Source organism: Gavia stellata, chromosome 1, assembly GCF_030936135.1.
Source record: "Gavia stellata isolate bGavSte3 chromosome 1, bGavSte3.hap2, whole genome shotgun sequence".
NCBI classification, from domain to species: domain Eukaryota; kingdom Metazoa; phylum Chordata; class Aves; order Gaviiformes; family Gaviidae; genus Gavia; species Gavia stellata.
The window spans coordinates 72407503-72423333 of NC_082594.1; positions in this window are offsets into that span (position 1 = coordinate 72407503).

Consider the following 15831-nt stretch of genomic DNA (forward strand, 5'->3'; position numbering starts at 1 on the left):
TTCTTCTTTGCTTTTTGGGGTTTGTGGGGTTTTTTTGTTTGTGTTTTTTTGTTTGTTTTTTCTCCTTGCTGGCCTGATGTGGCATGATCTGCTTTTGCGCATTTCTGGGGATCAATGAGTTTAAGGACTAAAAATGAAATATGAGCCAGTTATAAATATTTTGTTTGCTTAAAATCTTCAGCTGGATTAAGCTAAATCTTTTTCAATTAAATCAATGTAGCTTTTGAGTGCAAGTGAGCTCAATTTTTTTTCTGCTTAATTATTTTCCATTTTTGAGTGATCAAGATACTAATATAGTTCATAACTTTTTTCCTCATCCAGCTCTTTGTTATAATTTCTCAGCTAAGTGGGAAGAACTAGGGTTGCTCCAGACTTACTTATTTATACTAAATGGTTTGGGATTGTTTTCATTAAAAACCCCTGTGCAATAAAACCTGAAACTTTGGCAGTCTGTGCTATGTTTTAAAAGCTTAACTGGAAAGAATTAATCAGGTTTGTGTAGTGTGGTAATACAGTGATGAATAAAATAGCCTGTTTGATAAGGTCATCCTGAAATAGAGCAAAGATCTGAATCTGGATCTGTCTGCTTTATATAAGCGATACACATTTGATTTACCTATGTCTGGGTGAGTGCTCTAATGTCCAGAATACTGAAGTTCTTGATAAATTTTATGTCAAGAACTTAGAGTCTGTATCAAGAAAAAGACGGAATAGTAGAAATGTCTGAAATATTTATGGATAATTAAATCATCTCCCTCCCAGCTAACTCTAGAAAGATTCAGAAAAATTCATTGACATCAGAATGAAAGAAAAACCAATGTAAAGTATGGCCTGACAGAGAGTAAAGGCAAAAATAGTAACGCAAATATTTGGGTGTAATCATCAGCAGAATCACAGAATTAAGACTTTTAAAATAGATATATGGGGAATTGATGAAACACAATCTAAGTGTAAGTTCCTGTTGGATTTAAAACAGAATACTACTAGAAATAATCTTCCAGGAGGTAAAATTTCATTTTTTAGTTGTCTGAAGATAACTTACCAATGATTGAAAAAGATATTGTAGAAACAACTACTCATTGGTAGAGAGGCTTCTTCCACAGCTAATGTCTGACTCTGCAGTACATGAAGTATGATATAGCAGTGCTGGAATCACCATTAATACCCTTCCTCCTCTACAGTGTTTTGGTGCTATTTTAGCAGATAGACTGTGATGGGAGATGAGGCAGACAGTCACTTCTTTATTTTCTTGAGAATGTGATATCAGAATTAAATTGGACAGTAACTTTTTCTTATTTTTCCATGTTTCTCTCTGTCTTTATTGCGCCAATCTCCTTGTTTCAGTAAAGCGAAAAGGATGTGTCTTGTAGTTTGTCTTGCAGACCTAGTGGGAAACACATTTTCTGTCTGATTTTCTTAAGTGATAGGAGCCCAAAGCTTGCCTTTCACTTCAAATGCTTTATAGCACTTTTGTACAATAAAATCTAATCCTTCAAATGATCTGGATTGACTGTTGAAGAGACTGGAAAGCCTGCTCAAAGTGCTTTCAGAATCAAAACCTTAACATTTTACACATGGAAACATCAGAATGTATTCCTGTATTCACTGAACATGAAACAAATTAGATTTCTTTTCTTTTTCTTTCTAGGAATTCTTGTTTCAAGGACTTATAATATTATATTCACAATGGCTTTTGAAGACTCTGCACACCATCTGGAGAGTTAGAGTTCAAGTTTAATGCTCATTTAATTATAATTTTTTCCCTGCTGAATGCTAAATTTCATTAAATCTAGTTCACAAATGCTCGCACAGGTTTTTCATCACTCTTAATGTTGTCCAGTGGGAAGAAATCTGTCTAGATAGCTTCCTTTCCCACCCTTCTCCCAGCTCTTGTGTTATTGTGTGAGATAGCCCATCTCAGTAAACAGAAAAAAACCCCGCAAGTTCAATCAACTGTACTGACAATGTGCTTTTGTTTTAAAAGTGTGCATAATTTCAAAAGATTATTGATATAACTGGAAAAAGGGAAAGAAAATAACAATATGAAACTTCATTGGAGGAAGAAGTGTCTATATTCAGGTGTTATGATTTGGATGTACTTTTGCTGATCTATGTGAGTATTATGCTTGAGAGAATGCTGTGCCATCTCAAGATAGGAAGAGTTTGGGTCGTGGGTCCCCCCCCCAAACCTGACTTATTAATTTGTATAAATAAGATAGTAATGACAGCAGATACCAGTGTCTCGATATCCATCTATGAAGATATGTAATTTTTGTATGTTTCCATACATACTGGAGGTGTCTTCCACTTCTAAGAATTTTATTAAAATTGCACTAAGTTTCTACTTAGAGTTCTTTAATATGAGTGAGTACTGTTTGGTGATAGTTATTGGCACTTAAACTTGCTCAGAATTTCTGCACTTTCTGTCATAACATTTGTCCGTGTTCTATAATCTCACACTTCAAATGCAAGAGAAAATGTAAAATTCTCTCCTATGAATCATCTGGGAAATCTATACTTCTGTATTTGGAAATAGAGAAGTAATTCCTGTTTAATTCATTAAATTACTGATTTTTTTAATAGATTCATCCTTCTTGCTATCTTCATGAAGAATTTTAAAAAAGGTCTCCAGTTTATTTTTGAAAGCAAATGCATGTTGGTCATGGTAGTGGTTTGAATGTACATCTTGCACGTATGTTCTTTCATACTAATTTGGTTTGTGATAACCTGACTACTAAACATTAACATTCATATTTTGAGTAATGATTAAAGACAGCATAACCCATATGAATGCTCCTAACTGCCTTTTAAAACCTGTTGATATGAGCTGTAGCTACGACTCTATGTTGCTTTTTAGGAACAGGTAGCTTTAAAAAGCCTGTAAAAGTATTTTGATGAATACTGTGTAAAAAAACAAGCAAACAAAAAAATTAAAATGTAAATATATACCTGTAACATAAATTCCAGGATTATCTTCCATAAGAGCAACAATATTTTTCAGTACAGGTGACTTGATTTTAATTTGAAGGTCCTGATTCTTCATTCTTTATTCAGGGGAAAGCCACAGAAGTCATTTTAGCAATCACCATTGTTTATGGGACTACTTGCAAGTAAGAAAGACTGTAGGATCAGACATAATGGTACTAACCATTTCCACGTTATGCAGTTATTAAAAGGCATACAGTACACTTTTCCCAGATGAGAGAAGATGATCATCTCATCATCCCAGAAGATGAGAAAGTGATTTGTTGTTTTGCAATCATATTGCCATATTGATTTTTTAGAAGATGATCACAAAAAAGTTTGAGAAATGTGATCTTAATCTATAAAACTAATACCCTATCATTTAGAAGATAAGGAGGAGAGATTAGATAAACATAAAATAGATAAAACTGAGTTATTTTTGGGAGCGGATATACTGTGCAGAGACCCATGTCCTAAGATGTAATTTTTCACTTGCAATAATGATATCTTTTCCATATAAGATCATAATGAAGTCAGTAACTAGGTACTCCCCTACAAAGTAAAAGCACAAGATTCTTAAGCAATTTGGACTTTAAAGTTCTTCTCTTCTAAGTAGAGAGGATTAAAGGAATATGAGATTATAAGTATCAAGATGTAATAAACTTGCTTTTTGTAGAGTACCCTGATAAAGTAATAGCCTTTATTATTAGGGTTAGTCTTTGTTTAGAAAACGTTACAGAAATGAGAACCTTGTTCTTCTACAGGCAAATTGCAAAGGGATCATCAGGTCATGGATGGGGCCAAAGGAACTTTTGTCAATGGTGGTGGGATATAGACTTCAAGTGACTTCTGACAGCAAGTACTTGCTATGTAATTATTGATGGTTAAAAAAAAAAAATCATTCAAGTGAGTATATTCAGAGCAGTATCACTGTAGTGGCAACCCCCCTACATCTGACCTAATGTAAAGTCTGAAAAGGAAAGAACGAAAAAAATTAAAGAATTAATTGAATTTGCTGAAGTTTGCAAATAATACCTTTTAGTTTAACAAAAAAGCTACTTGTTGGCAATATCTCTAGTAATAGCCCAAGAGGACTTGAACAGTGTTTGTTGGTTGAGAATTGCATGTACTTCTCCAATAATATATTCTAAAAACCTTCAGACCAGTGCTGAGTATGAAACTTTGCTTCATCCTTAAGTGCAGATAGAAAATGAGCTCAAACAGAGTATTTACAGTTCTTTACTTCTGGTTGCAAACTCTCTAATCTGTAACACAACTTAATTGTTTAAAAAAACAGGAAGTACTATTGAATATGCCCAAACTGAAATGTCTTATACATTTTGTGATAGTATCTATTTCCTCATAATGTGGGTTACTCATGGTAACAACAATAATGAGTAAAAACATTTTTTGTTGTTGCTTTATTACAGGATTTTTGTTGGAAACAAACATACACCAAAAATCTATTTATCATTTGTTTCCATTTGTGACACTTATTTGCAACTGTGAATGATACTATACTTGATTTTTATACATTTTTTTAATTGCCTTTACCACAATATTTTTACATAGGCAAACCTGAAAATACAATTTGGGGTTTAATATTAAATAAGAGCATGTTAAACTTGTTCTCAGATACTCTGTGATGATCTAAACTTATCTGGTTTGCATAACAAAGAATCCTGTAGTATTTTAAAAAGTATTCATGCTCTCCTGCAGCAATATTTTTCTAATTTCTAGCCACTGGTTATGGAGTTGTTTCCAACGGATTTTGCTTACCCATGGCAGTGGAAACTGTCACCGTTAATCAGTAGAAGGTATTTCACTTGAGCATAACTGGTTTACACGGTTTGTATTAGAAAGAATTCAGTGCCTCTGGTATCCTCCCTCCTTAGTCTCTTTTTCTTCATTCTAGAAGAAACAGGAGCTACTGTGTATACAGAACAGTATCTTCATTGCTAACAGTGTATTCCCACCAAGGAGGAAGAATTCATTGTGTGTTGCCAGGTAGAAGTATTTCACTGCTTTTTGTAAAATCTATGCAAGCAACCTTTCAGCAGCATCTGCAACCAGGTATCTGTGTGATTTATCCTGCTGTTTCCACTCAAAGAAAACCAGTGGTTTTTTTTCCTTTCAGTCACTAATAAAGCTTGAACTTTAGCAACATGTAATCGGAGTTAAGATTCTGCTGTCAGTGTTAAAGCAAGTGGTTTTAGGCTTTGACCAGGAAGAATGCTCATGGTGTGGGGTACTCTTTAGTAGTACTAGAGCTGAGGTTTTTACTTTATCCCGCTCCTTTCTTCTGAGAGCAACTACTCCAGTTGGTATCAGTGTAGGCTGTGGAGTATGAGAGACCCACATGGCTATCAGCATCAGATATAATTTAGCAGCTCTGTTACTCACTTGCTTTTGTATATTTATTTAATCCGACTTCGATATTAGCAGATCTTAAATGATACAACAGAATGCATATAAAGTTAGTGTATATGCAATATTTAACTAGTTAATTTGCATTAGCTCCTCTTCCCACGTCTTAGTAATTTCAGTATGAATAGTCTTGCAACAAGGAGTACAAGTTGTTTTACTGATACAGACGGGAGTGTCTGTAAAGAAGTGTGATCTTTTAATAAAGGAAAGAAGGGTTTTTTTTAATGTATCTTGCACTCTTAAGGATCTTTCCTCTGATCCACTGAACCTTCATCTTAATTTCCAGCAGAGGGAGTATGTGAAATGAAGATGAATGAATCATACATAGCTTTGTGGTATTAACATACACAGTTACCTGGACACGTGGAAAGGTATTCCACAGTTGGTTTTACGTTTTGGACACTTTCCACACAGAAGAAAAACAGCTTGATGAAATGGATGAAATTTTCATGTGACTTGACTTGGATTGACTATGTCAAAACATACATCCTCATTTCATGACATCGATCAGATTTTTTATTAATAAACTTTGAGGAAACAAAGTTTGCTTATAATTAAAACATTATGTATAAGACATGGCCTGAAATAACATCTACAACCAATGGATTTTTTTGACCTGACTCCCTAATATATTGCAACTCGATTTTTCTCTAGGCTGTCCCATATTTGACTTTTAATAAAATCTGTGAAGCAGTTTAATCATTTATTTCAGCAGATGCAAAAGTCCAAGCTTATTTTTAAGTTTCCTAGCTTGTGTTTCTCATCTACGTTGTATTTTCAGTGATTTTATTTCCTGAGGTGGGAGAAGGACAAACATTTTTTATCTTGAATGCAGCCTACACCCAAGCAATTATGTAGAGTACACAAAGCAGAAAACTACTTTGTTGTCAGAGCTGCAGTGCAACCTAGCAGGTGAACAATGTGCTGCTCAGATTTGCTTTACAGAAGGGTATGTCTTTCCTGTGCACGGTAATATTTTATAAAATTACTGTTGCATGTTTTATTTTATAGAATTACTGTCTATGCTACTGTTACTGTGGCATAGACATTTTAAAAACAGTGCTACTTAACAAAAATAAAACCTATAATTGAATTTCTTTTTTGACCAACAGTGGCTTCTCTAGAAGTAATGTTGAAATGATTTCTCATTTTAAGACTGAGTGAGTCTGTACCAGTTTTCCATTTTAATTTCTGCTCCCCTTACCACTGCCCTAGGAAACAATTGAGCTCCACAGCATTTTTCATTCTAACATTTTTACCTTGGACTGTGAGACAACGTAGTGTGGCATTTCTTTTTTTCAGGCAACACCTGTGCTTTCTATGCAAAACCGCTGTCCTCAGACTCACTGACTTTACACCAGAGAGACTGTCTGTAGAGACATAGATGCTATGTGCTGAAACTAGAAATCACAAGTTTGAGAGAATTTTATTGAAACAGATAGATGCTGAAGTGGGAAACCATTCCACTGATGTTGCTTTTGTCAAGTCTTCCAGCCAGCTCCTCCAGCCTTCCTTTCTCGCCTCTTGCATGGGACCTAAGCTTCCAATACACTATTTGAATATCCACATGTACTACTATTCAGAGCTGCAAGCAACTTCAGCTAGAGCCTTTCGCTCTGACACGGCTGGAAGGATCTTGACTGATTTTTAATTTGGGTCTGATCTGCTTTTAGCAGATGTACCTACTGACTGTAGCTACATGCTGCAACTACCCCGCCAACTCTAACAGTCGTTAACTCGCTTGAGAAAAAACCTGGACATGGCCAGTTGCTACCTTAAACCACTGAGGGCAGGCGAAAGGGAAAGAAAAGCCAAGGCCCAAAGCTCTAGTGGTGAAATAGCTCTTTCACCATTGCAGGTCTGCTCGCCTCTCTTCAGCCCCGCGTACTTCAGGGGTCCGGCCGCGGTCACTGTCTTCCCAACGCCGGCCCGAGGCGGGGGCCTGGGCTGCTCTGGCTGCCGTGCCCTTTACCTCAGCGCCGCACCCCGCCCGCCAGCTCCCCGGGCAGCGCTGCCGGCTTGCCTCGCCTTTGGCCCCGCGGCTGCGGGCGGGTCCTGCGCCGCAGGTGACTGCCGGGCCGGGCCGGGCCGGGCCGGGCGGGGAGGAGTGAGGTAGGGCTGCGGGCAGGTGGCTGCAGGTCAGCGGCTCTGGCGCGGCGCGCTCGGATGGGCCGGTGCCGTCTGACTCACTCCCCGTCGCCGCCCGGGCGCTGCCAGCCGCGGGCACCGCTCTCCTGCCGCCTGCGGGCTGCCGGTGCTCCGGGCTGCGCCGCGGCCGGCGGCGGACGGCTGCCGCCTCGCTCCTCGCGCGGGCCCCAGGTGAGTGAAGGCAGCGCGGAGCCCCTCACGGAGCCCCGCCGCCGGCAGCGCGTGAGTAAGTCTCCGCGGAGTCCCGGGCACGCGCGCCGCCGCGGAGCGGTGGGAGGCCTCGGCGGCTCTGCCGCTCACCGTGTTACCGGCGGCCCCGCGCGGCGGGGGGCGAGGAAACCTGCCAGGAAGCGGCGGCAGGTGTCCAAAGACGGACGCTGCGGGGGGCAGCCTCGCTGCAGGCCCTTTCCTTGGTCGTGGACGTGCGAGGAGGGGGCAGAGCCCCGCGGGGCTCCCCACTGCCCCCCCCGCCTCAGACCGCCCGCCGGCATTCCGCCGCCCGGCTCAGTCCGCCGGGGCGCCGCCAGCCCGCCGGGGGCGGCGCAGAGAGGCGAGGGCAGCCCCGCACGCCGGCGCCCTCTTGCCAAGCCGCGGGCGCGGGGCCGAGGTGGAGCGCTCGTCGCCGCTGGCGGCGGGGCGCTGCCGTCGGGGGCGCGGAGGCTGGCCGGTGCCCGCCCGCAAGGCCGGCGGGACAGCGCAGGCCGGGGGTCAGGGCTCCGTTTCCCGTCCGGAGCTCTCCTTCTGAGAGTATAGTGGAGGGAGACGCTTAATCTGCGTCAAAATAGGCGCTGAATTAGGGGCTGAAGGCACACAGTGGGAAGACACGGGCACCGGTCTCCATGTACACAAAAGGCTCCTTCGCGATCGGCGTGTGGAGGTTTATCAGAGGCGCGGAGAAGATCGAGGTGAACAGGCTTGCGCTCGCACCGGCTCAACACCACTCAGGAAGGCCGAGTTCAGCTTGCGGGCGTGTTTTCCTGCCCTGAAAGGCTGTGGCTTTCCATCTCCCATTCCCCAGACCTCTCGCAAAGTGCTAACTGATGCTATGGCCTGAAATTATCCTTAAACGTTGTGACTTCGTCCCCTCTTTCGTATATTTTTGGACATGAGACCTGAAATATCACCAGTCAATTTTTCTCATTATATTAGCTTCTATTGACAAACTTTACTGTCAATAGTATATTTAGTGTATTGAATTTTAATCGCCACTGATAGATCTTGGGTCACTGTACGGGAATCTCTTCAATTAAAAAAGCTTTGAGAGTGCAATGAGATCTATTTTAGTCGTGAAGACATCATCCTGCCAGTTTTGCCATACAATTAACTGAAAAAAAGCGCATATATTTAATACCAATATAAGCACAAATTATTTGCATATTTTCACGCTAGTTAAAAACCTACTTTTTTTTCTGTAGCTAGTTTAATTGTATTTAATTTTCATAAAATCACGCATGTCTTTGGTATTTATATGCATACAAAGCCTATGCAATATAAAGATGAGCTAGAAGTGTGCAGTGGACTATATATTACATCCTTTGCCTGAATGCAAATTGTTATTCCAGGTTGACACACACAAGATCTTCCAGAAGTTTTTTCTCTTCTACTATTTTTCCATTATAAATCTGACATACCATAATTAGATCCCATAAATCTTTCTTCAGTTGGATGTCATCTTCTCTTCTCAGTGCTGTATATTTTCATGTCTTTGTCATCATTAAAAAGTTCATTTGCATTATCACGCACATATCATTAGCCTCCAAAAATAGTAACCATGCATCAAAGCCTGTTTGATGCTGATACAAGGCTGTATATCATTTTTGCGTCGGAGTAATTTCTCATTCCTCGTATCACCGTGCCAATAAATGCTGGGGCACCAGTCCTTTTCCATGCAACATGATATGGATTGTTTTTATGTAAATTTTAAGTGGAAGTGAGCTCTCATCAGCAGTTTCTACAGGGCAAAGATTAGATTACAGAAAGAAAAAATGTGAGATCATTACTGGCACTTGCCTTGTAGGTCTTTAATCATTGAAAGAAGGCCGTTTCATGATAGGAGTTGGCTTATCATTAAAGGAAAGGGAGCAGGTGCATTTAGCATCAACCAGTGATGAGGTAGGAACGTTCTGTGGTTGTAGTGATGGGTAATTAATTTGTCTATGTACAGACGTCAGAGTTTACAGACAGTAGAAGGTCTTGTTTCTTTGATTTCACAATGACCTTGTGAACTTTGCTTCTACTGAGTTTTTAATTAGAAATGTTTTCTTTAGCATAAAGTATGCTTGTGGGTATATAAAGCCTGATTCTTCTTTTGAAGAAAATAATAATGTAACCAGTGCACTAGTGGCTGTGGCAGTGTTGCTTCTGAGATAGTGCATAGGAGTATGAGTACCTTCTGCCTGCCACTGAGCTCTCCAGAGAAAAGGGCTCCACTCACATGAGGCCTGTAGCGGTACTCTGCTATCCTTTCATGCAGGACATTTACAACTGTAAGTTACTTGGCTGGCAGATTCAGTATTTATAGTCGTGACAGAAGAGTGCCAAAGAGGAGGAAAGAACGAGCTCTGTTTTAGCAGGGACTGACACTGAACTCTTACCAGGGAACTGAAAATACGATTAAATTATGGAAATGTCTCAGGAAAATATTTACTGCAGTAGCAAAGCTACATTTCAGATTCAGCAGGACTAAAGTGAAATCATCAATGTCTAATGACACAGAGACAAGTTCTCCCTGTGTTTGTATGAAGGTGTAATAAATGGCCATCGCCTTGTAGAGCATCTGGCCATTCCGCTCTTGGTTTCAGATGCGCGTTGCCAGCATAACCAGTCTCTGACTGGGGCACTATAACCAAAACAGATTGTGGATAGTGACCCTGCAGAGCACCTGCTATGCAGAAAGCAAAGGTGTCTCCTAAATCTATGTTTACTAGTGTCATAAACATCTTGTCCAGTGCCCAGCACAGCTGGAGTGCATCAGTTTTCTTGTGCTCTGAGGTCTTGCATCGTAACAGCAAGCACTGGCTTCAGCTCATTAAATGTAGTATGTATCCAGCAATGCGCAATTAATTTATGTTTTCAGATGCCTAGAAGTGCCTTTCTGGGACTGTAGGTGCTGATGAACTGGTTTGCATCAGTCCAAAATACTGAAGGACATCCATTTGAACATGGAAATCTTTGTTGCGGGGCAGTAGAACAAAGGCTGTACATACCAGGATTGTAACACACTCAGACAGAAAAAGCTACTTCATTTCCCAGCTTTTGCATACTATGAAAGAGAGTTAACAGTCACAGGAGAGATGGCAATTCAATCATAAACCACTAAAAGTAATGTGTTCAAGGTATTAAATGCACAGTCTTCTCTTACTGAGAGATTTATGGTTTTGTATTATTAAAGAGAAAAGAGAGGCTATGCAAAAAGGTCAGGGAAGGAGACCATATAGTTACCCATTTTGTTATAGTGAAATATCCATTCACGGACAAAATTGTCCCTTAAGGAAGATGGCTTTATCTGTACTGAAGCATTTCTGTGGATTGCTACTCATCCTAAGTTAGCAGAAATCCCTCAACATTATGTTTCTCCATCCTTCAGCTTTGGGTTTGATAAGGTTGGGTCCTCTCAGTTTATGTTTTTGAGTCAGCCACTACTGGCGCAAGTCCCTCCCCAGTGCCTTCTCAGTCTAGTATTGCAGCCTCTCTCACTCCATCACTCCACATGAAAAGGGCTAAGCTAAGGTATGCTCACTAAATTTATGTGATTTCATGTACTGATTAATGGAAATATCTTTCTAATTTAGTAGCAAATTAGATTAACATTTTGCATGTAGATGTGGATTCTCCCAAAGTGCAATGTAAGAGGCAAGGGGGTCTTTGGCTGCTCTGAAATATATTTAAAATGGAAGGTTTTAAAATTAAATATAAAAGTGAACAATGCAATCAGTACAGTAATTCTGGAGTACTTTAGTTTTTGGTGTCTATAAAGTGTGAACATTGTGCATTGTAGAATTCTGAGTGTAGAATGCCAGCATCTGTTTGAAGAATTATAACAGGGTGAAACTAAAAATCTTGGCAGTTCAAAAAGAAGCAATTGGGTCTGTCGGCACCTGGGAAAATACAGACAGCACTCTGGGAGTATAGAATAAATGTATTAGTAGATGTTTCTGCAAAAACAATCAGCAGCGATGTTTTTAATGAAGCTGAGACTTAAATGATCATTGCCTTTATTTCAAGGGTAACATTTTGTTGTGTTCATACTTCTTGCAAGTCCCACTACTCCTGCTGCCCATATTCTGTGTAGCCTCGGCTGGAGCCAACAAAATTCCTCTTGGCAGTAGTAGCGTATCCAGTAGGTGTAGGAAGTTAACTAACAGAAAACTGTCTTAGAGCCCTTTAAACAGCAGATGGTGTATCTGCCTTTGTAGAGCATGTTTGAAATGTACCTTGGGAGCAAGTTTTGCTGTATGTATTGGTGATGCCTTAAATTCTGACAAATTTTGAAATAATTCAGGAGGAAAATTAAATCGATGACTCGGAGAAATATGCGTCAAAACAGGTATAAGAGAGAGAATGGGATTTTTTAGCAGCTTGTCACCATTGACTCTCCCTGACCTTGAAAGAGTCTAGTGATGTGTAATTACAAGAGTATTTACTTAGGGCAAACAGTTTTTTAGCCTGTCTGTTGATGTTCAAAGAGAATGAGATAAAACAGGACACTGATTTCTTTGGTATTTCTTCCAGTATATTTTGTTTCTCAGTATTCTCAGGCCCGAGGTTCTCTATGCTCTCAGCTGCTTCAGAGCAGACTTCATCCGTCAGCTCCAGGAGTATGGGAAACCCACGTGTGTACAAGGTGGTATGTACTTTTGCTGGTGTCCTCTACCAGCTGATTTTCTGATGAAGTCCGTTGCTAAGCTAAGACAGAAGTAGCTTTAAAAAGAATCCTCCAAGGAAAATATCTTGACTGTACTGAAGTACAGCTTTTTCTTTTATGGCTACACTTACAGTTTTAGGTATGATGTGCAAGTCTGAATTTACAAGGGAGGCACACTCTTAAGAGTACACAGAGTTACAAAAAGTACTTCTGCTCGCACTGCTAAGCTACATTTTCAAAACGGTTTATTATATTCTATGGATAAAAATACACAATAGCTCTGCTATTTTAAACAGCAAAAGAGTTTGGGTTTTTTTTTTTTTGAAAGGCAATTTCTTTTGAATGGTGTTGTTTAATATTGCCTCCCTGAAAAGCTAAAAACTCAGTGTGCTTTGTTTTTTTATCTGTAGCACATGAAGGTACTGGGCAGGGGAGGCAAGTTGCAGTTTTACCCCTTTGCATCCAAAAGTGAAATGGGAAGATTACCCAGTTTCTCCATCTCATTCTTCTTTTATCACATCAGCTTTGGCAACTCTGCTATTTAAAGAAAAATAGAATAACAAAGGAACAGCTTCATCTTCTAACCCATTGTCTAATACAATGCTATCAGCTGCCTGTATTTTAGAATTATGGGGTTTATTTGATTCTATACTTGATTAGATTTCTTTCGTTCCTAAAATGGAAAATATTCCAGAACTGAAGAAAGAAGCTATAGATACAGTATAACACGGAGCTTAAAGAAAACTCAGAAGTGTAGATAAAAGGGCACTGTATGCCATCAAAATTAGTAGCTCCTGAAATCTTACAGTTGTGACATTCTTTACTTAATACTGGAATCAGTATTGCTAAGCTTTTTGCAAGGTATTAGGGGTTTTGGCAGAAGCAAGGGCTGCACTGCATCAGCTGACCGTGGAAACCTGCAAGAGAGACATAGGTACTTGGACAAATTAGAGGTTAAGGAGGGACAGACATGCTGTCTGTCTTTCTAACCACTTCCACTCCTAGAAGAAGAATGAACTGCTAATTTCTGTAGCTACGCACCTTCTGAGTTGGTATAGTGTTTAATGCATCACCACTGAATTGACAGTGTCATAGCTCAGAACGCTGTGCAAAACATCCATATGGCTTAGGTCTCTGCTTGTATGACTCCAAAATGGAGAGATTCCAAATTTACATGACTTTGTGTAGAGCACGAATGACATATATATAATGGAGTAGCTGGTCAGAGTTCTCCATCTGGCCTCACAGAAATTTTAGACTTGGTTTCCATCCCTGTCTGCCGCACTGTAGGCTTAGGCTGGTCACGTAGTGTGCTCAGGCATGCTCTCTGTTGTTCGGAGGTAACAGCTCATGCTAGTTTGATAAGCATTCACCTGAGTTGTCTGTTCTTCTCAGACCTGCTGACAGCAAAGTCTTCATCAGAGAACAGCATTCACCGGAGCTGTCTGTTCTTCTCAGACCTGCTGACAGCAAAGTCTTCATCAGAGAACATCAGAGCAGGCAAAACTGGGAAGGTCTTTGAGGCTGGAAATCACAGAGGAAAGATGACAAAAGGTTGTCCCCCCAAACCTTTTATTTCACTTTTCTCTGGGGGGGCGGGGGGGGGGAGCTTTGAGGGTTTTATTAAAGGATAAACAATGTAATTTTTATAAATTTAAATAAAAATCAAAACTGTGCAGGGTAGTGTGGTATTCAGAAAGACTATAGGTGGCAGCATCATAGTAAAATAGAGTTTACTTAATGTCTTTAGCCAAACGGAGATCAGTCCTTAGTTCCTTTAACAGCGTGTCATGAACAAAAATACAAAAGAGTGTGAATCAAAAAGAGCAGATGAGAAATTTGTTGGGATTGATCACCAGTTAAGCAAACAGTTAAAATACGTCAATCAGTCTCTTAGATCTGTGTGTCCTCAGTTTTGTAAGCATGAACGAACATGCAGACAAGCAGAGATCCTCCTTGGTGTCTTGCGTGGTCCATTCAGGCCAGCAGTGGTAGCTGGATTTTGCTACACTGGCACATAATCCAAGCATCAGCAGTATTCTCCCAGGATTTTGAAAGGGAGATTTTAAAGAAAGACAAGGTAGTGTGTTTGAGTGAAGTGTTCTGAATTTTCCTGAGTGGCTAGTGTCTTTGGGACACTGAAGGTAGATGGACTCTAAAGACTGTTTTTTTTATCAGGTATCTTAAATTTGGCTTCCAAGCATGAATGCATCCAACTTCTTTTTGATAAAGATGGCCCTTGTTACAGTAAGGAGGATAACATTTTTTATTTCTGTCCCTCCTACTTCCATTAAGGTTTATGGGAACAGTTAATGTAGTGTCAGTGTCAGTGCGTGCTATCATTTTCTCCCAGTGTGCTTGTTTTACAGCAGAAATAAGAATATTTTTTTTTTCCCACAGCCCAGGAAGAACTGTCAGACCCATCTGGCAGGGCAGAGATTCACTTTCTTTCTTGTCCAGATGCATCCCCCCCAAAATCACTCAGCCCCAAATTATCAAAGTGAAGTCATAGACTGTATCTGGTCTATGGGTTTCTTGTTCCTCACCAACCTGCTTTATAAGAAAATACTGTCCAGTTTACTGCTCTCAAATATTCACTTTGAGTATGTACTTATTTCAAAGGTTATTTGATTAAAAATAATGGGAGCTATGGTAGACTATGTATGATTTTTTTTATTTTACAGCCTAGTTCTTTTTCACATCTTTCTGTAAGTGAGATGAAAGTAGGAGGAAAGTATGCTGCAGACTGTAAAGCCAGCTTATCTAATTGCTGCTGAACCAACTGATGAAGAGTGCTGTGCTTCTTTACTAGTTTAGTTTTTTAAAGTGAGTTGATATCTGTATATTGGTGCTTTAAACTGATTGTGCAGATTACACAGTTCTGGATATCGTGCATCAGTGAAAGGATGCTGGGGAAAAAAGTAAAGGGTCACTGTGAAAATTGTTTCTTCTTTCTAATGACTTCAGGTTCCCTTTTTTAATTACTTCCACAAAAACCCTTTGACAGAATGCCAAACCAGTGTGAATTAAACTACTTCACTATTTCTGCCTGTCTTTTGTCCACACTACCAGGCAATGTTGAAATCTACCTCAGCAGCTTCCATGGGACTTCCATTTATTTGCTCCAAGATAGACTTGAAGGAAGATCTCAAAGCTGAAATATGCAGGTGATATTTTTTATTTACCCAGGAGGAGGAAAACACTTGCTTGTAGTATTACTTCCGTATTTCTGTCTTTCATAAACCAGCAAAGTGCATTAGAGACATTGTACTTGGGTGCCAAGGGATAACAGAGGCATCTGTCTTACGCAGAGGCTTTTAACATTTTCAGGGATGTAATTCCAGTCAACTGCAATAGGATTGAGGCACCTAACCTGAAAATCCCACTGTACATCTTATCAGCTAATGATTCCTATTCATTGCAAGAAG